Source organism: Lontra canadensis, unplaced genomic scaffold, assembly GCF_010015895.1.
Source record: "Lontra canadensis isolate GAN:19392208 unplaced genomic scaffold, GSC_riverotter_1.0 scaffold18, whole genome shotgun sequence".
NCBI lineage: Eukaryota > Metazoa > Chordata > Mammalia > Carnivora > Mustelidae > Lontra > Lontra canadensis.
The window spans coordinates 16065683-16092606 of NW_022631012.1; the positions used below are offsets into that span (position 1 = coordinate 16065683).

General features: G+C 38.1%; 1 protein-coding gene and 1 pseudogene across 1 annotated transcript in view; one reads left to right on the top strand and one right to left on the bottom strand.

Moving 5' to 3' along the window:
* Positions 1–26924, bottom strand: part of PLCL1 (phospholipase C like 1 (inactive)) — a 344775-nt gene that overhangs the window by 203268 nt on the left and 114583 nt on the right. The gene's annotated exons all lie outside the window — the stretch shown is intronic.
* Positions 12399–12796, top strand: LOC116869027 (annotated as a pseudogene).

The following is a 26924-nucleotide window of genomic DNA, read 5'->3' on the forward strand; positions in this document are numbered from 1 at the left end:
GTCAACTTACCCCTTCTCCTCTTCAACCTTGGGTCGAGCCTCCAACATGTTCCCCTGTTTCACTTTGTGCTCCTAAGTGAATTATCAAGCTATTTTTACAAACAGAGTTTGTCCCTCCCTTCAGAACTTAGATGATAGTTGTTAAGATATGGATTCAACTTCTTTCCCATTTTGCAAGACTGAAGCAGAATAATTTGTCCCTAAATGGAGCTAATAAGGAGAAATGAGTTTGAGCAGCTCTCCATTCCATTATTTAGGGACAGGGCAGCCTGAACTAGGGAGGGACTCCACATGTTCATTCACAAGTTTGGGCATCTGAATACAGTCTGGTAACCATTCTCAGCTTCTTCTCTGATCTCTCTAGTTGTAGGAACTGACCCTCCTTTTCAGAAACAAATTCTGACTTTTGGTTCATCAGAAAAGGCACTCATAGGCAAATGTTGATTATCTTTGAAATCTCTTATAAGTCACCTATGATCTCACATTCCACACTGCACCAAGCTGGCTTATAGGAACACTGCCCTGAAATCTCTCTTCACCATGACATACAGAGAAACAAGATATCTTTCTATGAAGGCCGGTTCCAAATCTGATCTGATTCTGCTAAAACCACAGGTGACACTGGCTCATGAGAAAAATAAAAAAGACAAAGAGACATGTAACTAGAAATCCAGACAGGTCTTAGGAGATTCAATTTACTATCCCTTTTTCTTGGGTATCACAAGGAATTCAACACAGCTTACACCAAAAACCTTCTGCCCTTTTGGATTCATTTGATCAGTTAAATATTTTATGATAATCTAACTGGAAACCACTGGATATTTATATTCCCTACACAATGTAATCTGAATACACATCACCCACCAAAATGATAAATAGGCTTGATATAGAAAAGTCCCCAGTTCGCTCACTGTTCATTGATTAATTTAACAAATGTTTACTAAGGGCCTACCACATGCCCACCAGCTCAAGCTCACAGGTTTTCTAGAAAGTTCTTGCCATGATTGTGTTCACACATTTAAAAAACCACATAGTTAGAGGCGAAGTTACTGTTTTTAAAAAGCATGTGAAATCTACATGAACAATAATCCTTTCCTAGCCAGCTATCACAACAGTCCTGTCAAAGGAGCAAGGCATGGGTTTACCCTCATTCCCACTCTTTCCCTAAAACTCATCCAGTCCTTCACTCTTATTAAAGGCATCTTTGAGTTAACAAAACCAAAATAAAAGCTTTCTTATTTCTCCCCAAAACTGTTATCTATCCCAGTGTTAACAGTTAATGGTGTCACCTTTCACCCCGTTGAAAGATAGCCTTAGAATCACAGTTGAGGTTCCCTCTCTCTCACTTCTCCTATCCAATCCACTAGCAAGTCTCTTTTATTCTAACTAAAATCCCATCCACCATCCTGCATCCCATTTTTCACCATACCCACCACTACCATGTAAACACAGCCAATATCACTTTTAACCTAGACAATTGTAACGTTTTCTAACTGGGCTCCTCATTCACTCTTAACCCCTTACAAAATCCATTCTAGCATCTAGAAACTAAACCCACGTATGTCCTCTACTTCTCAATGGCTTTCTATCACACTTGAAACAAAATCTTAACTTTTACACAATTACAAAGGGCCTGTATCCATCATTCTCGGTTTTGGCTGCTCAACAGAAACACATAAAGAGCTTTTAAAAATACCTAAGTGCCATCCAGATTAATTAAATCAAAGTCTCTGGAGGTGGACTCCAGCATCGGCTTATTGTTGTGTTGTTACTGTGGGTTTTTTAAGTGTGCTTTCAGAGTTGAGGACTCTCTCCACGTCTTCCTCTGACTGCTTCTCTTGCCCGTGTCCCCTCCATTCATTACTAGACTCATGAGCCTCTCTGCTTTCTTCAAACCAGTTTCTCTGCTTTACCTGGAAAGCTCTTCACTCCCACCCTTTACCTCCTACACTGACCATCTTCATCTCACTGGCTCCTTCTCATCACCCAAATATATTACCTCTTTGGAGGTGTTCTGGGACCACCTAATAACATACACCAGGGGTTCTCAAGGTGTTGTCTCTACAGCAGCAGCAGCAACACCTGATAACTTTTTTAAAAATGTAAATTTCCAGGCCCCACATCAGTCCCCTATTAAATCAGAAACTCTGAGGGAGGGAGCACAGCAATCTTAACGTTTTAATAAGTCCTATAGGTGATTCTGATTCACACTAAACTTTGAGAACCACTATTGTGTGTGTGTGTGTGTGTGTGTGTGTGTAATGTGTGTACATTTGTATACATTTATCTACCTCCACACTGCTACTCTTTTTTTAAAAGATTCATTTATTTATTTATTTATTTGACAGAGAGAGAGAGAGAGAGAGAGAGAGAGGAAAAGCAGGAGCAGGAGGGGGTGGGGAGAGAAAGAAGCAGACTCCCCACTGAGCATGGAGCCCATGTAGGGCTCAAACCCAGGACCCCTCCCAGGACCCCAGGATCAGGACCTGAGCTGAAGACAGATACTTAACCTACTAGCCACCCAGGCAGCCTTCTACTCTTTGTTACCTGACTTTATTTTCTTCACAGCAGCCATATGAAATTTTTATTCAATTGTGTGAATTGTCTGTCCCTCTCCCCAGAATAAGCTCCACAGAAACTTATGTTCACTCTTATATGCCCAATGATTAGAGTAGTATCTGATGCTTAGCACATAGTAAGTTCTCAATAAATATTTATTGAATAAATGAGCCCACAAACAAACCAGTCTAGTCCCTTTCTCCCCCAGAAGCTCTGACGGTTTGGTTTGGTTTGTTTTCCTCTAGAGTCAGGGTCCCTGAGGAAGATGTACACAGGGATCTACAGTAGAAGGTCTCAGAAAGCAAAATCAAAATCAAACCAAATGGCCACACACCAGCCAACTCTAGCTCTTCAGAAGGCAGTTATTTTAAATGTTGGACATGCTTGGCTCATACAAAAATGAAGTAATTGCTATGTATGACTAATGTACAGCTGGAAGCCTCATTAGATCTCAGGTAACCCGCGAGGCATTTTCCAAGGAAACAAACAGGCAGGGAAAGAGCACTCTAGAAGGTACATTGAAAGCAGAGATAAGGGGCGGGGCGGGGGCGGCTGGGCACTCAGGTCAGAAGCCAAAATAATCCCACCCCCAAAGGATATTCTCCCTTGACTCAGGACCCTGGAAATGGTGGTTTTCTGTTCAAATGTGTGTCCCCTCCCACTCTACCCACACCACCATTCCCAACAAACGAAAAATATCTTTTGTTTGATTTAAATTTCTTTAAATTTTAGTGAAGAATTTTGCACCTCTTTACATTTATAACATCTTCTGTGAATGGCCTGTTCTTGTAGTTTTCTTTGAGGCTGTTTGCCATTTTCCAGTTAATTGGCAATTAAATTTACTCTTATGTATCATATGTATCCTATGTGCTGTCATTATTCCTCCTAATTTGCATTTCACTCTTGACTTTGTTTTAATGATTCCTCCCTCAGTCACAAGTTAAATTTTTATTTTTTTTTAAGATTTTATTTATTTATTTGACACAGAGAGAGAGAGATCACAAGTAGGCGGAGAGGTGGGCAGGGAGAGGGGGAAGCAGGCTCTCTGCTGAGCAGAAAGCCTCATGCAGGGCTCCATCTCAGGACCCTGAGATCATGACCTGAGCCAAAGGCAGAGGCCTTAACGCACTGAGCCACCCAGGTGCCCCTTAAATTTTTATTTAGAAAATGTACCCATCTTTTGTGTTAATGTTTCTGATTTTATGTCAAAAAATAGAAAAGCTTCCTGTACATCAAATACATTGAAATATTCACCCATACCTCCTATCTGTATTTCTGTGGCTCTATTTTTCTTTTTTAAGTATAACTCTGATCCATCTGGAGTTTATTTTGGTGTGACGAGTGAGGAAAAGTTCTGGGGCACCTGGGTGGCTCAGTCAATTAAGCATCTGCTTTTGGCTCTGGTCATGATCTCAGGGTCCTGGAATCGAGCCCTAAGTCTGCTTCTCCCTCTCCCTTTGCTCCTCCTCATTGCTCATGCTCTCTCTCTCTCTCTCTATCACAAATAAATAAATAAACTCTTTTTTAAAAATATAAAAAAAAAGAATGAGAAAAGGTTCTAATATTATTTTTCTTCTCCAAATAATGAGTTCATTTGGGAAACTCTATAACCTCAGCATTTAGCACAGTAAAACTGTACATAGTTAGAGCTGAATTTCTGTCTATTAAATTACTGGGAGGGTGATGAAGCAACAAGAGAACTATGGATCACAAACAACAGACTCCAATAAAACGTGAACAGTATGACTTTAATGTGACATTAATGTATGTTGATGTCTATTTTAATAGGTAGATAAGTATTAACCAATGCAAATTTGGTTATTACTAATGCCAGATGCAAGAGTAACAGTAACTACTGCTTATCAAGCACTTACTATGCTTCACACACTGTAAGTGCCTTAAATATGTTAACTTACTTAGTCCTCAAAACAAGTCTATGAGGAGTTTCTAGTCCTATCTTAACTTTCCAGATGAGAATACTGAGGCACCAAGAGATGAAGACACTTGCTCAAGTCCCATGACTACTAGCATTTGGCAGATTCATACCCTGAGACCGAAACACTGAGAATTCTATGCCTTAACCCCTATGTTATCCTGTCTTATAGATCATTGTTGATCCCAAAATAGAAACAAACAAACAAACAAACAAACAAAAACAGCATGTTTTTGCTATTAACATCTAAAAGGGGTACACATTTTATTAGGACATTTTCTATGTTTCTGGGGAGTCAGTCATTAAGCGTTGGCATTTGGCTCAGGTCATGATCCCAGGGTCCTGGGATCAAGCCTTGCATCAGGCTCCCTGCTCAGCAGGAAGCCTGCTTCTTCCTCTCCCACTCCCCCTCCTTGTGTTCCCTCTCTCATTGTGTCTCTGTCAAATAAATAAATAAAATCTTTATTTTTAAAGGACATTCTATGTTTCTAATTCTGTACTTCTAATCTGAAAATTGAATTGATATGCCCCAACCCCACCCTCACCCAATTTCCCCCCCAAAAATTACCTTCCTCAGAACTCAGTATTACCTTTGGTTCCAATATCTGATAAAGGACCTATGAGGGTCCAACACAAGATAATTCAACACTTGATCTATATCTCCCCTAATCCACATTCTTTCACATCTTTTAAGTTCAAAATCCCACCACAAATTGCTGCAATGTCCAAGCGTGCCCTGATCTGAACTGTATGTACTACAGAGCTGCACTGAATAATCCGGTCTATGTAGCAAAGTCAAAAATTCCTTCTCCAAATTTTATGCTATAAGTTAGGTTTTCAAAGATTTAGACAAGATTATTCAAAATATTATTAACAACAACAGGTGTCATTTTGTCATTCTAGCTTTTATTTAGAAAAATGAGTGGAACTTTTGGTTTCATGATGGCAACATAAAGGCATTTTTGCTCCCTTCTGCTCTCAAAATTCTGAAGCCACAAAGATGACAGGAAACACAAACTCCAACTTCAGTGAAATGAAGAAGTGACTACAATCCAACATTTGAAGATGGAAAGCAGATGGCGGGAACATTTTAGCGGAGAGGAGAAAAGTGAAGCCAATGGCTACAAGAAGCAAGCCAATTTGCCCCTGGAAATGCTCATGAAACAGAGATGCTGGGTACTCTGGAAGATGAAAGTTAGGGCCCTCGCTAAAGTGAAGGGATTTTTAGACTCTTTCAATCACTGGCGGGCTGCAGCTGGTTTGTACCAGCTTGCAAGAGTGAACTCTGCGGTGACCTCGTATTGAGCTGAAAAGCAACTACAGGATGAATATTTGGAGAAAGTGGCAAATGCTACAAATCAGTTTTGTTTTGTTTTGATTTTTTTTAGAGAGCTAGTTGTTAAACATCTCCCAGCACACTACAGCTCCCAAGTTCTAACCTTCAGTACACACTAGAAATCTGAGGTTTATTTTCCGGAGAAAGCAAATGATGGGGATTTCAGACTCAGGCACAGCAGTCACGGAAGAGGGCATGTGAAGGGGACAATGCTGAAAATGAGTGTAATATGTGAAAATCTGTGCAACAATCACTGAGAATGCCTTCAGGTTGCATTCCCCTTGTCAAGGGATTGAGGAACCTTCTCTGGTGAAACTAAACTGCCTAAGAGAAAAGATTTATGTATTAATGGTATTTTGTGGGTGGGTAGACCCCTCAACAAAAGATCTAGCTAACTCCTCTAATCATCCTGTGGTGAAGTCCACAAGTAAAGTTTAAAAAATTCACTTCCCAAACACACTTTTTCAAGAAGCCACTGCAAGTTATGCCTTACCAAAACCAAAAAATAAACTAAAAAGGAAGAGGACATGGATTTAGAAAACAAGAAGAGGCAGTGGGCCCTCCCAGAGTGACATCTGTGCCTCAGGCCCTTTGAACACAGTGCACACTGGGGTAGGAGACAGAGGACTTGAGCATACAGAAGACGATACTGGAGATATTTTGCAGAACTCTTAGAGGATAGGAGAAGACACAGCATTCCAAGAACATTAAAGGGGAAAAAATGAGGTAATTATTAACTCCAGCTAAAAATAAGAACAAAAAATAAAAGAAATGCAGTCACACAGGGATCACTCAACTGCGGAAAGCACTGACATAGTCATAAGAAGATACTGGGAAAAGATGTTTCTAAAAATTTAGACATAAAAAATTATAAGGAGGAAGTGAAATTTTTTACTTTACTACATAAACCAAATTATTTAGTGCAGTTTTGTAGTATACACACTTCAAATCAGGGCATGCTTGGAAATAACAGCAATTTATGAGGGATTTTGAACTTAAAGAAGAGGTATAAGTAAGAAAAGATACACATATAGCTTAATAGAAAGTAAAAATGATTAATCAAGAGGTATACTATTTTCAAATAAGGAAGTAAATGCCAGAACAAATATCTAATCACATTGAAGTGGTTCTTCCAGTAAGTGAAACAAGGCAGTAAGAGAAGAGAAAAAAGTATATTGTTTTTGTCATATATTCTATAAAAATATTTGACTTAATAATTTTCATACTGTCACCATATTTTTTTAATTTAAATAATTAAGAAATAAAACAATGAAGAAAAATAAAATAGTTTCTAAATCATGGGCAACTCCAGAGAATGTGGTAATTATTCTGATATTCTAGTAATAATGGGATTCCTGCATTGTAACAAGACAAATCCAAATCAGGACAGATCTGTTTAAAACACCTTGCAGTAAACTATCTGAGTATCCATTATCAGGTGCTGTAGTCAAAGCCTTAGTTATGGATCATTAGACAAGATTATTTGTGATGACTATGTCAAGGATAAATTAGGACAGATTTATCTTCCAACATTATCTTTTGGGGGAAGCCAGAATCTTTATTGGGACAACGATTCTTACTCATCAAATGTTCATAATAGATAAAATTTATGTATCCTTTTTGAATTTCCAATTTTATTTTCTAAAGAAGATAGAAAAAAATGTTCTTTTTATAGTTTTCTTCATACTTTCTATTTCCTGCTTTGAAATGTCAATCTAACTTCTAGAAAAGAAAATTGATTTCATAATTAGAGGAAATTTCCCTCTGATGGGGGGTTAGAGTGATAAAAACAGGAGCCCCAAAGCTTAGTGGCAAGGAGGAAATACATTGTTCTTTCTGAAATTTTGGTGGGGAAAAGACTGAGAAACTCAATAGTATCAGGGATTATGGAGGGGAGGGAGAATTTTCCAGATAGGGGAAACCTGTGTTGTGCAAAGGCAAAGAGAAGTGATGCAATTAAGGAAGGAAGGGAGGGAGGGAAGGAAGAAAAAGAGAGAGAAAGGAAGGAAGGAAAGAAGGAAGGAAGGAGAGAAAAAAAACGTTAGATGGTGTGAAGGGAAATTAAAGATGAAAATGGATAGGGGTTCCTGGGTGGCTCAGTCAGTTAAAGGTTTGATTTCAGCTCAGGTCATGATCTCAAGCTCCTAGGATTGAGACTGGCTTTTGGCTCCCTGCTCAATAGGGATTCTACTTGTCCCTCTTCCTTTGCCCCTCCCCCTCCTCATCCTCCCTCTCTCTCAAAAAGAAAAAAAATTAATAAAATCTTTAAAAAAAGATGATAATGGATAAACTGAAAAGAAAGTAGAGTTTACTTTTTGATTAGGGAGCCCTTTTCTGTGAAATTCAAAGCAAGACGATAACTAGAGACATGTTTCTGAGGTAAACAAAGGGAACATGAGGGATAGTTTCAGAATGGACTTACTTTCGAATGAAAGGAAGAACCCAGTCATCTTCTGAGGCCGAAGTTAGGACTGGAAACGTAGAGGATTGGAAGGAATTGAGAACAATCATTCTGCAAAGAACAGAGCACAAGTCCCCAGAGACCATTCCTGGACCAGCGAAAAACTGGCCACACCAAGAATCACCCAGGAGAGGGTCAAAGATTCCACATTCTCATCCTCAGAAAGTCTGATTCAATAAGTCCAGGATAAAACTGAGGGATCAATTTTAAAGGCTTCCCAAGACATCTTTATGAGTAGTTCAGTCTAAAGCCAATGGATGGTGATCCCCAAGATACAGATAAAACAATATTAAAGGCATGAGGGAGACCAAACTGCAATGTTTGCCAGGAGCCGTATCTACGAGGTTTTGCTATTTCCTCCATCAGCAAAAGGCAGAGAGAGGGAAAACAGAACTATGAGGGCTAACAATCCACACAATAACTGAGAATTACAGCAGCGTTGAGTTGCTGACCAAATCTCCACTCCAGGTTCCATGAGAAAAATGATTAAAACTGAAACGCAAAACCTCATTTCTCATTCTTTTTTATTCAATTTTTAACCAAAAGTAGCACCTTTCATTGAGAAAAGCACTACCTCACTCTATGTGGACGTTTGTGCCCCAGGTCAGGCCTCAGTATGAATAAAAGAAAAACATATTATTTGGTTCCCCAGTTTGGGGTCTGTGCTAGTGAATTTCTGCACTCTTAAGTGTTCTTAACTGAGGTATCTATGCTTATCGATATACTTAGGTCTAGTTTAATGTCAGCCCTTGGAACTCTTATAGTTCCAGCAAGACATGGGTACCCCACAATTTTAGGATGTGACTATGTACTGCACACTTGTAATAATAGTTGGGGTTTTTTCTTGTTGTTTAGTTTTACTTATAAGCTCACCTCTGGAATGCCTGGTTGGCTCAGATGGTTAAGCATCTGGCTTCAGCTCGGGGTCCTGAGATCGAGTCCTACATTGGGCTCCCTACTCTGTGGGAAGTCTGCTTCTCCCTCTGCCTCCCCACTGATCATGCTTTCTCTCTCCCTCAAATAAATAAACAAAATCCTTAAGGAAAAAAAAAAAGCTCACTTCCTCAGATCTCTGTCAGAAATCATCAAAGAGAAAGGACAAATAAAAATCAACTACACTACTGGAACAGTATTTTCTATAGTTCAAATGGTTTTTGTGATCCTAAATATTGCTCCTAAAGCTACACAATTCAGTCAAAATAGAAATTACAGTATTTAAAAACAACTTTCAAAAAAACTGAAACCAAAATATATTATTAAGGCACAATGGGAAAGACGGTGTAACATAGCATAATAGAAATGGTCTTTTATCAATTATCAACTGTTTCCTCACTCAAGTGCAGTCTTCTTTTAAGCCCAGAGAGTGAAATAATGTACACATAATCAATTAAAGCAAGTTACAAAAGCAGCTGATCCATGACTTCATAAAATAATCTCTGTCACAGTACTGCATTCTGGGAAGCAGCCAGCTGTTGTCAAGCTGTAATGAAAAATGCCAGATAAGTGGCTTCACTTCAAAACACAGAAATAGGCCTGATTAAATCAATGAATTTCTATCAGATTTTGATATCATCTGGAAAGGAAAATCTAGCCTCCTTCTGAAAGCCAAAAAACATTTCTTTAATCAAGAAATTTCCTCACTAGAAATAGGGAAAAGTGAATAAGAGGTACAAACTTCCAGTTATAAAATAAATAAGTCACAGAGATGAAAAAAATACAGCATTGGGAATCTAGTCAATAATATTTTCATAATGTTGTATGGTGACAGACAGTGACTACACTTACCGTGGTGAGCATTGAGCAATGTAGAGAATTGTCAAATCACTATGTTGTGCACCTGAAACTAATATAACATTGTATGTCAAGTATAGTGCAATAAAAAAATTTAAATGAACTTTCCATTTGCTGAAAGGGAAATTCGGTGAAAAAGAATAAAGTAAAACAAAGTTACATTTTTAAAAATTCCTCACTAAAAGGTATGACATTTTAGTCAACTTAATCATTAAAGTGTCAGTTACCTAACTTCATTGGCTTTCTGAGGGATATGCCCAAGTTTCTTTGATTTATTTTCATTAAGCAGAAAAACACAGTAAGCCTAATGCGTATTGCAAAACCCACGCTTGACATTTGGAACTATACCACCTTAGAAGTATTTAGCTCTTTTTTTAGACTTGAATATTACTTTGTTGAATACACATCTTTCATTAAAAAGGAGCTGTGTTTCTTAGTGAATTTTCAAAAAGAAAATTTAGAGAAAGATAAGCAATGTGCTTTCATTTACGCAGTTAAGAAATATAACCATTAGGACAGTGGTGTTCAAAGCCCAGCCACGCATTTAAGTTACCAGGAAGCTTTTAGAAACTAATACCCCATCCCACACAGATCAAATCAAACCTCTGAGGGTGATGCCTAAGTATTGGTGTTTTTTACTTCTCCTTTTTTTAAAGATTTTATTTATTTATTTGACAGAGATAGACACAGCAAGAGAGGGAACACAAGCAGGAGGAGTGGGGGAGAAGCAGGCTTTCCACCGAGCAAGGAGCCTGACATGGGACTTGATCCCAGGACCCTGGGTTGATGACCTGAGCCAAAGGCAGATGCATAATGACTGAGCCCCCCAGGTGCCCTGTTTTTCACTTTTTTAAAGCTACTCAGATGATTCTAAAGGTTTGAGAATCCTACACAGGACCACCTGTGGGCAGGGCTTAAAAGCAATGATTCTTTGCCCTTGTTATGAGCAGAATTGTGTTTCTCCAAAATTCATGTGTTGCAGTTCTATACCTATTACCTCAGATGTGACTATACTTGGAGATGGGTTCTTTAAAGAGGTAAAATGAGGTCACGTGGGTGGGCCCTCATCCTTATAAAATAGGGAAGAAAGTGAAGAAGAGGAGATTAAGTACAGACAGGTACGGAAGGAAGACCACAGGAAGGAGCAGGAAAGAAGGACTACCATCTACCATCTACAAGACAAGAAGAGAGGCTTCAGAAAAAACCAACCCTCAGACACCTTGATCTCTGACTTCTGGCCTCCAGAATCATGAGAAAATGAAATCGTAGAAAATAAAAAAATAACTGTGAGCCATCTACACTGTGATGCTTTGTTACAGCAGTTCTAGTGAACCAATATAGGGTCCATCCCCAGAGTACAGATACCAGGCATGGATGTAGCCAGAGATCAGCACCCAGGGTTAAGGCTATAGCTTTCGGTATACTGAAGTCTGACTTCCCCTATTCTCTACTTGATGTTAACTTGAGAGAGGAGCCACTTACACTTTGTAACACCTCTCTACTAGAACTATTTAATGAATATAACCAAGAAATGGAATTGAAAATTAAGTTTTTTATTTTATTGAGGACTGTGCTCCACACAGTTAAGAACTCCCACAAGAGAGACTCTCTTTCTCACCTGTTTCCAATACCATCAGTAGAAGGTGAGTATTTTTCCCTTATAGTGGCGATATATTTGTTTCCTATCATCCACAGATATAATTTTCAAATATTCTTATGTCTATTTATCTTCACTCTTAATAGTGTCATACTCTAAATAATTAAAACTTTACATAATTATTTCAAAATATGAATTTTAATAGGTTCAATGTTAATTTGGAGTGCAACAGCTATAGGTTTTCTTTCCCCATAAGAGTGATATCGTGGCTTTGGAGTCACACAAACCTCAGATCCATCAGCTCTGTCATCAAATAGTTGTGAGACCATCAGGAAGTTATATAAATGCTCCAAACTTCTAGGCAGTCTCCAAAAAGAACAAGATATATGTTCCCCTGGACCTCTCCCTCCTACCTGCTGCTAGAAGATAGTAACAAGTGGAGTCTATGGCCCAAAATAGAAACCATGTTTTGACAATAGTAGAACAGACCATTAGCTGAAAACTCCCACTTAGATTAAATATTACTTGAGAGAGAATTAAATGTCTACCTTGGTTGAAACACTCTATTCTGGGGATACCACATTATAGTGGTATGGCTTATCCCAGTTCTAACCACTGTGTGGAGAAGAGTTTGAAGAAAGAAAAACATGGAAGTTAGCTTTCTTTTTGTCTGACATCTTAGCAGGGTTGCAGGGGTGGCCACTGCTCTCTGAGCTTCACAATGTCACCCAAAGGCAACAAGAAGAAGAAATATGACAGAAAGTCAAAGCCAAAAAGACAAAGACCCAGTGAACAAATCTGGGGGCAAAGTCAAAAGAAGAAGTGGTCCAAAGGCAAAGTTGGGGACAAGCTCAATAACCTGGTCTGGTTTAACAAAGCAACAAAACTCTACAAGGAAATTCCCAACTACAAGCTTATAACCCTAGCTTTGTTTCTGAGAGACTAAGGATTCAAGGTCCTCTGGCCAGGGCAGACCTTCAGGAGTTCCTTAGTAAAGGACTTATTAAACTGGTTTCAAAGCACAGAGCTCAAGTAATTTACACCAGAAACACCAAGGTTAGAGATGCCCCAGCTGCCGGTGAAGATGCACGAACAGATCCCACCAGCTGTACATTTTAAAAGACAAAACTTCATTAAATAAAAAAAGTAAAACGTGGAAGTTATAAAATCACTTAGGAGGTTACTGCAGAAGCCCAGGCTCAGGTGGTGGGGTTGGGAAGTTGGGGGAGTAAAGAGGTACACTTTGGGGGAATGGGTTAAATAGGTGATGGGGATTAAGGAGTGCACTTGTGATGAGCACCAGATGTTGTACAGAAATGTTGAATCACTATAACACCTGAAACTAATATTACACTGCATTTTAACTAACTGGAATTTAAATAAAAACCTTTTTAAAAAGGACATATTTTGAAAGTGCAGTCAAGGTGAATTGATGATACGCTAAACGTGGAGGGAGTCGTCAAAGGTGGCTCCCAAGTTTCTAAGAAGATAGAGGTATTATTTACTTATGAAGACCAAAAGAGAAGCACATTTCTAGGGGAAGATCAAGAAATTTAAATATGGAAAATTTGCAATACATGTGAGACATAAACATGGTGCTGTCATATCAGAAATGAAGGGATGAGTTTGAATTCAAACAAGTTTGTTTCAGAGGTAATTTGAAAGTAACTTCTCTACTCAATCATCACCCGTGGAATCATTGCCCAACACATCCCCAGTATAAAGTACAAAACCAGCACAACCATCCAAATACCATCCTAAATTCTTAGGGAACAGTATGGGGTGCCAAGTCAATCATTCCTCCACAAGTAAAAATCACAATTCTTTTGGTCTGTCTATTGGTTTTATTTTATGGCCTTTCCCTTTGGGGTTAATTGACTCTAATAAATTCTTTAATCCTTATGTGAAACATTCAGAGATTTCTGTTTAATCTTTCATTGTAATTGCGTATATTTCATATCTGTTTTCAAAATTCCATGTCTAAAGTTTATTTCTAAAATGTCTTTATCCAAACAATCTCTGAGATATTTAGATGCCAAAATGGCAGAGAACATCTTAGGGTGTTGGTGACTGCAATCTATATAAGGAGCTAGTAAAGGAGGTAAGACAAGAGAGAAAAGGGCTTTATAAAATTTTATCCAGAGGTCAGAATTTTAACGTATGTCTCTCTTATCTGAAAGTACTCATTCAAATTATATTAATCATTTTGGTAGTGTTTTTGAATATAAGAAAGAGAAGCTTCTGACTTGATTGCCGTGGTTCTGGGAAAGGTGTTGTGGATGCACTGCCTTCACGAAGTCAAAAGCATGCACAGTAATCTTCTCGGCTCTAAGGAACACTCCCCAGCTGCACATTTATACATTTCCATGAACTAATTGAAAGTGGGTTCAGGGAGGAACACCTGGGTGGCTCAGTGGGTTAAGCGTCTGCCTTCAGCTCTGGTCATGATCCCAGGGTCCCTGGATGGAGTCCCATGTCAGGCTCCCTGCTCAGTGGGGAGCCTGACTCTCCTCTCCCTCTGCCTCCTGCTCTGCCTACTTGTGCACTCACGCTCTCTCTCTCTTTCTCTCAAATAAATAAAATCTTAAAACAAAAAAAAAGAAGAAGAAGAAGAAGAAAGTGGGTTCAGGGATCCAATAGGCATTTTATCTTTTTATCCCTTGCTAACATTACTTTTTTAAAAGAGCTGAAGAAAGAAATACCTTGGAAGACCACTTCCTGTCCATGTATATCCTAGAACGGATCCTAACAAAAACCACCTGCTGGCCAGCCAAACAAATTATCTTAAGAGAAGGAACCATAAACACATTCATTTTAAAGTATTCATCTTTTAACTATAGGACACTAATATTAAATGACAGCTGCCATAAACTCTAATTGGCTAAGGTGCATTAGAGCCAAAATACTCATATTTAACTTACGGATTTCTGGAAGCATCTCACAGCATGTATCCTTGCAGCTATAACCATTTTAATCCAGCTTATTTATTTTAGACTCCAAAATTTAAATAGTGTAGTAAAAAAAAGCATAAAGACTTTACAAAATCATTATACGATGCAGGCTATTGGCACGATGTATAAAACAAAGAAAAAGTATGAACATTAAGAACCTTCCTCCTGCATCTTGATGTTAAGTCATCCAGCAGGCCCAGTTCCATTGGTGTCCATCAGTCGTTATCCATGACGATAACAGACCAGAACAAATAGGCAATTTGCCAATTATTCTCATTTTGCCCAAACATCAGAGCCCTTTCCTAACCAATGTACCTAAAGGTTTGCAATTAATCTTTTTATTCTCCTTCCTACCAGCTATGGAGGAATTAATATATAAAAAGGACACAAAGATCAGATGAGAGGCAAAAATAAAAGGAGGAGAAAAAGAGGGCAACTTAGATAATTCTCCAACTGGATAACGAGCTCCTGAATAATTAAGAATCAGCTAAGAAATGGTGCCCATTGTAAAGTTCTCTTTTAAGTCAAGGGCAAGCCCTTTAAAGAGCTTGTAACTGCTCCACTCATATGTGCTTTGTTCCTAAAAGCAGGTACTTTAAAATACTTCCTTTATTAATTTTTCACTTTTTATAGATTGATCCTAAGCCTCACCAAAGAAGGAGAAGGAGAAAACAAAACAAAAACCAGCAGACGTGAGTAAATCAGGATAGCTTCCCTAGTGGATGAGATCTTCCTTCCTTTTAATATAGCAAAATGCTTAAAATGCTGTCTTCTATTTCTTCACCATTGTGAGCCACATCTCCTCACCCCACTTTAATACTAACTCAAGGCCACCGTCTCTGTGCCTCCCTCCAAATCCCTGCAGTGCCCCAAACAGTGTCTTAATCGTAGTAGGTGACTAAGGAATAGCTCTCGAATTAAACTATATTAAAAACACCTTTCTGCACGCGTACACACACACACACACACACACACACACACACTATAATGAGTTATCAAGAAAGCCAAAAGTATCTAGAAAGGGAGAATAACTCTGTCTGGTGTGGCAGAGAGATGTCTCAGGATAACAATTCCTAAACCATCACAAGCTAAATACCCTAGTTCTCAGCACAACCCCCTTTCACAGGTCCAGAGCACTGAAACTACCCACATCTCACCAGATGGTGACTCTGTGTAATGCGTTACTATTGAGTGGCCCTGCAGTCAACATGAGTAGCAATGGTCAAACAGGGAAAGTACGGGGAGACTTCCAGAAGCCTAAAACAAACTTGGAAATATTTTGGATCCTTAAGTCACACATGACTTCTTCATTCACTACTCGAGAGAATTTATTCTAAAGTAGCCCAATTTGGTCCACGAAATATATTTAAAAATATAGCCCTCAACAAAATTGGGAATATACATGTAAAGTGACTAGAGCCCTGTAGTTTCAATAACTTCCCCGAACATCTTTAACTTCATTTCCCGGGCACCTGGGTGGCTCAGTTGGTTAAACTTCTTCATTTCCCCGCCTTGTTCAACTGACCTTGTAGTAATAGAAACATTCAAGAAAGAATTTTACATAGTCATTTATACATCACAGGGGCTTTAAACCTGGGGAATAAAGGGCTCTGTCCCATGGTCTCAGTTGGTGAGAAGTTGGTTGTTAGTTAGTGAGTAGATAGGTTAGTTGGAAAAGTGCAAGAAGTCCATTCTAATACCCCCAAAATCGTACTCAATAAGGCCATCTCTAAACAGGAAGACAAAATCCACCAGGGCCATTTGTGTAAAGGTACTGGTAGCTTCTACCATGAAAGAGAAAAAAATGGGTGGAACTTGGGTGGAGAGATTAGTGACATCATTAAGGACCAGCCTTCTAAGTTGCTGAGCCTTATAAGCATCAGCTGAGCCCCCTGTAATTCTAGTCCAGGTTAATGACTTTAATCCTCTTTTAAAAAATAAAATGTGCTCTATGTAGTATAAATTATAGCAACTCCTCCAGACTGCTGCTCTGCAGTGAGGTGGGCATTGGGAAGAATAGACTGAGAATGACTTCCACAGACCTGATCTAAACACTTTTATAGGGACAAAGAGAGCCTGGGTATGGCAGCTGGCAATAGACACTGCCTAGTCTGTACCTTCTCTTCTGAGACACCACCTACTTTCATTTACCTGTCAATGTGGCCCTTATTTTCAACACAGTCAGAATCTATCCATGCGAAATTTAAGAGAGCAAGCACAGAATGTGACTTAGCCCTAACCCCTCACTTACCTTCCCTGCCAACCTGTCCTTCATTACCCTGATGTCCACGGCATCTGCTGTCTCAGAACTTTGATAATTAAAGCGTGAATATCACAAAGAGTGGCTTTCTACATTATTCAACAGACTATCTCTACAGAAAAGGAGAATAGAAGATACAATAAGTCAAATAAACCCTTTCCAGATAGAATAAAAAACTTTGAAAAACTTTGAAGAACTTTACCCATCTTTCTCCTTAGGTAAGAATTTCTGTAAGTTACAAATGCGATTAGTAAAACTGCAAATGCCCCTCAAAATGTGTCTGGGTGGTGCAAAAATGGTTCTCTAAAAATTACAGAGGCAAATGACCTATTGGATTACAGAATTCAGAAATTTCAATGTCTGCACTTTGTAGCTCAGCCGGCCTGGCCACTGATAAAAGCAGCTGTTTGATACAAATTGATAAACTACGGATCTATGAATTGTACATCACTTCTCTTAAGCTTGCAAGGAGATGAAAAGTATCAAAGGATAAAGCATAGTAGGAAAAGAAAGTCTCTTCACACAATAAACTATTAGTGAGGAAAATAAAAGACTGAGTTACTTCATTTTATTTTTAAACCCTTAATTTTTCACACAAAGTCATTAAATATAAAAGAATCCAAACATCTTTTTCTCAAAATACCGCACCCAACAGCTCAACTGCAAAGCATGTGAGGTTTAGTTCAGTCACAGAGTTTGTGTGTATTCTAGTTTGTGAAAACACATCTTTTGGAGTCGTGTTTCTAACAACCAAAATTGTATGGTTTTTTGAAGCAATGTAGTAATTGAAGATTCTCCTTGACTGATAATTCCAAAAGCATCTCTTTAAAATGGGAGGTTAAGATATGTGGTAAGTCATACGCTAAAAGGCCACTATCTTCTCTTTATAAAGGCATGATCTGGTTAAAAGCACCCAAGTGGCACATATTCCATTTCAAACTACTTTCAATTACTTTTACTGCTTTTACCTAAAGCAATAGTAATGAATTTTTCTCTATTCCAGAAGTTCTATGCCCAGTAGTCATTTGCACAAATTACCACACACTCTTCTATGCAGATTCACCCTATGGGGATGACTTCCTCTTCTCTCTTACTCAATGAGACATGTTTATCACAGGACAAAAATAGCAACGGAACAACTTTAGGCAGTAAGTTTGATTCAGTAAATGGACAGGCATTAGGCATATTGTTTTCCTTTTTTTCCATTATTCTGTAGCTTCACATGATGGATTAGAGAAAGCATGAAAGATGATTCAAGTCAAAGAATGAGAAACAAAGATGGAAAAACACACAGAAAAAGTATTCTGTATCATTTATTTTGTTAGCTACCTAGGCACTGTTTTTGCCTTTTCCATGGTTTTTCACGAGAATTTCCAGCTGCCCAGGGTCCAAAGGCATAGCTTTTCCATCCTTTACTTCAGAATCAAAACGTATAAAGTGCTCACCCTTTGATTATTCCTGTAAAATATACTTCAACCACTCACATCCCTTCTACCTAAACTTCTGAAGCTCCTGAAAGCTGACAAGATTAAGAGAAGGCATTTTTGCTGAGGAGCCCAGTGAGTCACAGTGAGTCTGCTAATATCCGAGGTGCATCATTTCCAAGTGAAAAATGGGGGCTTTCCGGGCCACAGAACCAAGAGTAAAAGAGGGGAAGCATCTCTGTTCACCAGTAGAGAAACATACTGTTTCATCACCTGGAAGATGGAGCTATGTCCCCCTGGAGTATTTATAAGACCACTAACATAAATGTATAAAACTGAAAGGAGGAAAATGTATATAATAAACGTCACTATGGCACAAACGAAGCCAGAAAATGACTGACCTAGAAACTTTTCTTTGTTTATTCATGAACCTAATTTTAAAACCAACAATTAAGATGAAGAATAAACATTAGCAATTACAATATCTCATTTAGTTATTTGACATATGCCCATGCTACAGTGTTCTCATTCCAGAAAGGTTAAAATTAAAGAAAAGTATAAAGAAAAAACATCATCTAAGAGAAAAGATATCATCTAAATATATTAAGACAATAACTATGGACATTGGTATATTTTCTCCAGGTATTTTTCTAGGTCTATTTATTTTTATGTTATTGTGCCTAGATGTGTACATAATTATGGAATCTTTATTTCATTTACTGTTGTAACATCTAAGCTATTAACAACTCTTTATAAATATCATGTTCGTGAATGAATTTAATCTTGAAATTAAGCAAAAGTAGAGACAGTGACTCATCAGTGAATTAGCACACATGCAAATAAAAAGAAAATTCAAAGATACTTTTCCATCATTAATGCTTCATCATGTTGTGTCCATAAATACTTTTCAAACTGTAGGATCTAGTGTAATTTAGGAGAGAAAAAGAGAGTTCCCTATCAACGCTTAACAACTTCCAAAAAATAATCCATTTCAAAAATCTTCAGAACTAAAAACCATACCAGTGACAATAATGTTAGCCTGGATTCCACTCAGAACATCTCAAATATTTATCTAGAACATATCTCAAGCATCAGCTATTATCTATCTTGCTTCTTTGAAAATCTAATGGGGTCAAGAGAATTTTTATATCAGAAACTGCCTGGAAGCTCCTAACACCTCTTTACAGTTAAGGCTTACTACCAAATAAACAACATTTACTTGCTTAATGTCATTGAGTACAGAGCCAGGAAGATTTAACCTTGACAGTTAAGCCATTTGTACTGAATAATAATGTAAATTAGAAAAAAATTGCTTGTTCAAAATGAACTAATATATCATTCAGCATGTTTATTGAGCAATGCTAAAGGAAAAACTGACACTTATATGAAAGGAAGGTTCTAAATCTGCATATCTTTAGCTGAAATATATGCACATAATAACTAGATGCAGATATGGGGCAATACACCAATTCAAAAAAATCTCATACCACCAATTGGTATGAATGACCTTTGGTTCCAAATTGAAGCTTAATAGTTTGTGCATTTCTCAAAAAAAAAAAAATGGTACTTTTATGTGTTTTCCTAAAATAAATTACACATTATTTGTTTATTAATTTTCACAAGTGCTTGCCTTCACTTCAATAAGGCTGATTATAAGTATTGGTGTGGGTTATTATTCCCAACAAACTGCACAACCTTAAAATTTTCTGTAATACACACAGGTCGTGGTACTCAAATTATTTTATCTTAGAAATATAATCGTGCCACCAATATGTCCCCTGAGAAAAATATTAATATTCCCCCTACACATATTTGAATCACAAGTCTGACCCAAGAAGAAAGAGGTCTACAGAGAATCCTCCTCTCAAAAACAATCCTTCCAAATGAGCCAGAGAAGTTTATGTATCTAGAAACCAGTGTAGCTGTTTCCTCAGAATTTTTATAAAGATGATCTCCAAGTTGATTTACATAATATCTGCATATTTGCTTTGAAAAAGCTAATTTTGTTCATTACAATGCTCCTTTTGGTGTTCTACCTCTCTTCTTTGTATTACTGGCATTAGCAAAAGGCAGAAGGCTACCCTCAGAACGAGAACACCAGGACATGCCAGCAAATTAATACTTGAAATCTCAAAGGCAAGAGACACACAGAAGATGATGAATACACTGGGGAGGGGCTCCCTGCACTGCCAGCACCAAGATGAGTTTAGGTGATAAATGGAGTCAGAATTAAATAACATTGAATTATACAGGGAGAAAGCCTTTTGATTCATTTTCAATCCTGATTACATCATGGAGAGCATCTAAGCGTGATGCCAGTTTTTAACACCACTCTAACAGTAGTTGTGATAAATTAAAAATGATTTGCCATTTTTTGCCTTGAATCTGGACTGGAGTTAGTGACTTCTTAACCAATAGAAAGTGAGAAAGGAGTTAGGCAATTTCAGAGGCTAGGTCAAAAGAAGCTCCAGAGTGTCCACCTAGACCTCTTTGGACACTTACTCTTGGAACTCAGCCACCATGTGTGAGAAGGACACACCACATAAAGAAGCAATGGGTAAAAGCTGCAGTAAACAGTCCCAGGAGAAGTCTCGGGAAACGGGCAACATCTCTTGCCCAGCTGAATGCGAGAGCCATCGTGACATCCAGCCCAATCAAACCTTCGGATGAATCTTTCCCCAGCTATTGACTGAAACCGCATGAGAGACCACTAAGTGACAACAATCAGATGACCCAAGTCAACCCACAAAACCATGAGAGGTAATAATAAAATGTTACTTTGAGCCACTAAATTTGGGGTGGTTTGTTTGGCAGCAACTGATAGCCAGAATACTTCCTGCTCTCCCCTTTCAATAAAAAGAGAATAAGCTCAGGTTTAGCACCTGCACAGGCCAATAGTAGGATATATAAAAAGACTGTTTTTTTAATCTCATTTACATTTATGGCAATTGATAGTGAGGTTTTTTTTATTTATGGTAATGATTAGAAAGAGAAACTTCATATGAATATATTTAGGTTAGACAAATTTTTAAAATATCAAGTTAATTATAATTTGAGTTTGAAAACTTGTAACGAAATACATGACTGTGAATGGCTGACATTTGGGAAACATTACACAAAGAGATGAAGAGTGTTAACATGGGAATATCCTAAAAGAAGAAACTATAATCAGAAAACAGAAATCTGCCATTTTGTTTAGGAAAGGTAAAATGGCAGTGCAAGATCCAGAAGTGGGTTCAGCCTGTGCTTGACATTGTCCGAACCTCTTTATTCAGATGACACTACTTATTCCTGAGTTCTCATTGCAGGATCCGAGGGCAACTCTGACCTCTGCCACAGGGTTTGTTTGGGGGCTCCGTTTTGGGGGGCTCCTGATACTGTTTACTCCATGCAAGATTTTAGAGGTTTAAAAAAAAAAAATCACAAAATGCCCACAGAAGTTTGACAAGTTATTTGGAACATGCCGCAAACAGGAAGTTCACACATGTTCTAAAGCAGCAAATAAGGATCCATAAAGATGACAGAGAAAACGGGATTCATGAAGATGAGAGAGAAAGCAAAAGCAAACCAAAAGCCGTAACAGGCAGACAACACAGTTTGAATACAATAAAAGATGACCTTCCAAAAAAGACTGACTTTGATTCAGAACATGTTTGGGATACAGGAGAAAGGAAAATGGATGTGCTATGAAAGAAACAAATTGAAATATTATACTTAAGAGCATTTGAGACTGAGCGGAAAAGTCAGGTCATTGGTTAGAAGAGAAATCAAAATGAGAGGAGACAAATGGCAAAGGTGTGGGAAAGATTTTGGCAGGAGGTTTTGCAGGCACAGAGGAGGTCTCAGAGAGTGGATGAGTGAGAGAATGAATGACAGAGTGAGTGAATGGAAAAAAAATGTAACTTAAGTAGAACTTGTAAACATTACCATTAATGACAGATGTTCTTGGGCTTTTGTAGTTATCAAAAGAGCCTATGATTTCCTCAATAAAATACACACTTGAGGAGTGTCGGGGGGTGCTCGGTAAATTAAGGGTCTGCCTTCAGCTCAGGTCATGGACTCAGGGTCCTGGGATCAAGCCCTGAGTCAGGCTCCCTGCTCGGCAGGGAATCTTCTTCCCCCTCTCCCCCACCCCAACCTCCGCTTGTCTCTCCCTCCCTCTCTCTCTCAAATAAATAAAATCTTTAAAAAAATACGCACTTGAAAGATGTGGGTACAGACTCTCCTTGGCTGTGAGTGGCTCCAACACACCAGCCTTGCATTCTCAGTGTCATAATTACAATTTGACATAATTATAAATCAACACATTGCAGAACTTAAGGTCCATTCCCAAATACTGGAAACCAATCTGGGAAAGCCAAGAGTCTATCGTATTCACTTGGGAAGAAGTTTCTTCCCAGAAGCTGAACACTGATGACTGATTAAGCAATCCACTGGCTAGAACTTAGCCACCCCACCCAAAATTCAAGTTAACTGATTTTTTTTATCCAATTGTGTTTTAAAACTTCCCCCAACATACTTTTATAGCATATAAACAAATCCTTCACAACTCTGAAAAATTCGTTTTGTATTTTTTAATTTATCACTCAAATATTTGCAGATTTTTTTCCTAAATGCTTAAATGTTTTCAGTTTGAGAAACTGCATGTGCTGTTCATAATTTCCTAACCAGTACATTCATAAGTTCATTTTTATGAATTATTAAGACTATTAAGAATTACATCACTATCCACAAAAGCCTATCAGGAAAAATCAAGACAGATTCTTAATCTTTCTATTTATAAGCACTTCTCCATCTTAAAAATAGCTGTTTTACGTTACATCTCAGGATGGTCTACTGCTGTAATTAATTCAATAAATTGGTTGGAAAACCAGAGCTAGAAATTTATATTCCCTTCATTTTATTCCATGTTCAATTCTAGATCATCCCCAATTATTATGGAAGGCCTAAATGTTTAATCTCTAAGTACTCAGAATTTTTAGTCAACCACTTACATCCTCAGAATATGAATATTTTTCTAATCATGACCCACAAAATGAGAAGCATATTTAACTGAGCTGCCGCCTGCCCCATGGTGACAGGCGGATCAGCATAGTACTTGACAGTGTGGCTCTGGAATCAGTCTCAGCTCTGTGGGATCTGCAGTAAAGAGCATAATCCCTCTGTGCTTCAGTTTCCTTGTCTATAAAGTGTTGATGATGCTCATGGGGTTGTTGTGAGAACTAAATAGTGACGTGTGTCACATACTTCACATAATGCATGACACTACATACATTTCAGCTGCTACTCTTATTGCTGCTGTTACTAGAATTTACCATGACCAAAATTAACTCAGATCTATAAAGTGAATACATCAGAGCTCCCTTCACTGTCAATACCAATGAAGATTTACCTGAAAAGATCTTTGTAATATAACTGCTTTTAATCTCCAGCAATCAAGAATTTAGCTATCATCCTGCACTTGGTATCTCTATCAGTGCCCAGAATTCTGTATAGAGGGTGCTTTCCTTAAGGGGAAAAAAAAACCACAGAAACATAAACTATAGAGATAATAATGCAAGATTGCATAACTTAAATTATAAAATAACGACTTCAACATCTGTAGAAATTCTAAGATCAGTGTGGGCCAGAGAAGTCAATTGATATTTTGGAAAAGATACACAACTTCTATTAGACCTTAAGCTCCAAGAAGTTCATTTCATATGGAGAGACAGTATGATCAAAAGTACGCAAGTTTGGGCGGGGGGTGCCTGGGTGGCTCAGTGGATTAAAGCCTCTGCCTTCAGCTCGGGTCATGATCTCAGGGTCCTGGGATCAAACCCCACATAGGGCTCTCTGCTCAGTGGGGAGTCTGCTTCCCCCTCTCTCTGCCTATTTGTGATCTCTCTCTGTCAGATAAATAAATAAAATCTTTAAAAAAGGAAAAAGTACACAAGTGGGAACAAAAGTGGAGAATGCTTAAAAATTAAGTGACAAAAAAATGGAGACATCTTGGTTGGTAAGTCTCCAAGCATAAACTAAAGGAATATTTGCTTGTTTAACAAATTAAAATTCTACTTATATTTTTATTTTCAACTTCTACCTGTTTAATTAATTTGCGTTTGTTCGAAGCTTACATCTGTAAGATTTTATTTTTAAGATTTTATCTATTTATTTATTTGACAGAGAGAGAGACAGCAAGAGAGGGAACACAAGCAGGGGGAGTGGGTGAGGGAGAAGCAGGATTTCTACTGAGCAGGAAGCCCAATGTGGGGCTCGATCTCGGAACCCTGGGATCAGGGGCTGAGCTGAAGGCAGCCATTTAATGGCTGAGCCACCCAGGTGCCCCACATCTGTAAGAATTAAATATGAGTATGTTTTCTGCATGCCAATATTGATAATCAAGGCATTCTTACCACATCTAAAAGCTTCCCCCACCCCCGGACTTTGAAAAGGACCCCAGTTACTAAAGGTGCCTCTTATTTTTGTATTTCATAGGTCCCATGCCATTATAACACTCAACAAAAGATAGATTCCTAACATAATCTGAGCGTGCCCCTAAAATTCATATGTTGAAACATAACACCCAATGTGATGGTATTTCTGGGTGGTACCTTTGGGACGCAATTAAGTCCTGAGGGCAAAGTCCTCATGAATGGGATTATTGCCCTTATAAAAATAGGCCCCAAAGAGCTCCCTCACCCCTTTGCCCTGTGAGGTTATAGCAAGAAGACAGCTTTCTATGAACCAGGAAGTTGTCTTTCACAGGCATCAAATCTGCCCACACCTTGATCTTGGGCTTCCTAGCTGCCAGAACTGTGAGAAGTAAATTAAAATAAAAGTTTTTTGTAAGCTGCCTAGTTTATGACTCTCTCTTATAGCCACCCAAATGGACTAAGACACTTGCTATTATTCAATATAAACCAATTTTTCAAAAGAAATAAAATCACTAGATACCAAAGGCACAAATACACCTTTAATTTCATTTCTATATCCTTTTTCATTAAGCTGGGAAATTAAACTACTCATAAATCAAAACACAAAGGCTTGCATGCTTTGGTTCGCAGTGAACATTAAATTGGTTTGCAAATAATGCTAGGTATTCTTCCATTTTTGGAAAATGGCTGCAAGAAATTTATAGAAAATATCCCAACTCATTCCACTCTTAGAGATATATATTTTTCTAGAGGGCACAAGACGATAACAGGTGTGTCTTTTTATACCAAGTATGTCCATAATAACTACGGTAATTTGAATATGCATGACCTATGTGGGCAACCCTCGATAATTTATCATATTTTATTGTATACTTATTGTTTTATAATCATTTCATTAATTTCAATTACTTCACTTAGCAGAAATGTTAAAAGAAAGTGAAGCAGTCATTTGGTTAATAATAATTTTTCAAAAGATAAGGATACTATTTCAGGAGCTAGAAAAAGAAAAATAATTTCCAATGCCAAGAAAGTCATTTCAGTCTTCCTCAGGTTCTCTGTCCTCTGCTGTCACTGATGTAGCATCTCATACTAGAGCGTGGTATCCAATTTCCTCATGTTTCACAAACCTCTCAACATAAAAAGCACTAGCAGGAAAGATGATACAAACGAGCCTCCCAGGGAGCATTCTGAGATAGTCAGTGGAAAAGTTGTCTCTACAAGATTGCCCTATAGGAATAGCTGTACTATTCTCAACAATATTGTCCTAATATATAAATTCAAAAGTATAATTTGAGAGGCCAATGACAATTTTTGAGTTACAGAACCAAAATACCAAAGAATAAATAAGAACCCGGCTATTATTAACTTTGTATCAAAGGACAGTGTATATTATCTCAATTAACCATCACAATGATCTTACATCATAGACATTATTATCCTCATTTTACACATGAGGAAATTAAAACACAGAGAGGTTAAGGGGCTTCCCTCAGACCACTAAACTAGTAAATGGTGTGGCCAAGATTCAAACCTAAGCAATCTAACTTAAAGACTTGTAATTTTTCTTCTAGTGACTTAACATGACAGTCTATTTTTCATTCATGCTACAAGTCTAATACAGGTCATCAAGGAGGCTCTGCTCTTCATAGTCACTCAGAGAATTAGGCATAGAGAAGATATAAAGAAGAGCACCTGAGTGGCTCTTGATTTTTGGCTCAGGTCATAATCTCATGGATCAGGAAATAGAGCCCTGCATCAGGCTAGGCACTGGGTGTGGAACCTGCTTAAGATTCCCTCTCCTTGTCCCTCTGCCCCTCCGACCCCTTGCATGCACTCTTTCTCTCTTAAAAAAAAAAAAAAAAAGGTATACAGAAAATAGATACATATTTCCCCACTCATGAAAAGCAGGAAAAGAAAATGTACAGACCTTATACCAGTTCTTAAAATTTCTTCCAGGAAGGAACATAAGTCATTTCCTCTCTCGTTTCATTGGTCATCATAAGTCATGTGGCTATGCCAAACTTCAAAAGGGGATGGGAAATTTAATCTGACCATGTGCCAAGAAGGCAGAGTGCCAAAATATTTTGGAATAGAACTAATGACCACCATAAAGGGAGCCAATGAATAGACATTTCAAAGACAAAAGGAAAAACATTAAGAATTGGCAAGAAGGTTGAACCTCCAAGAATCACCTCA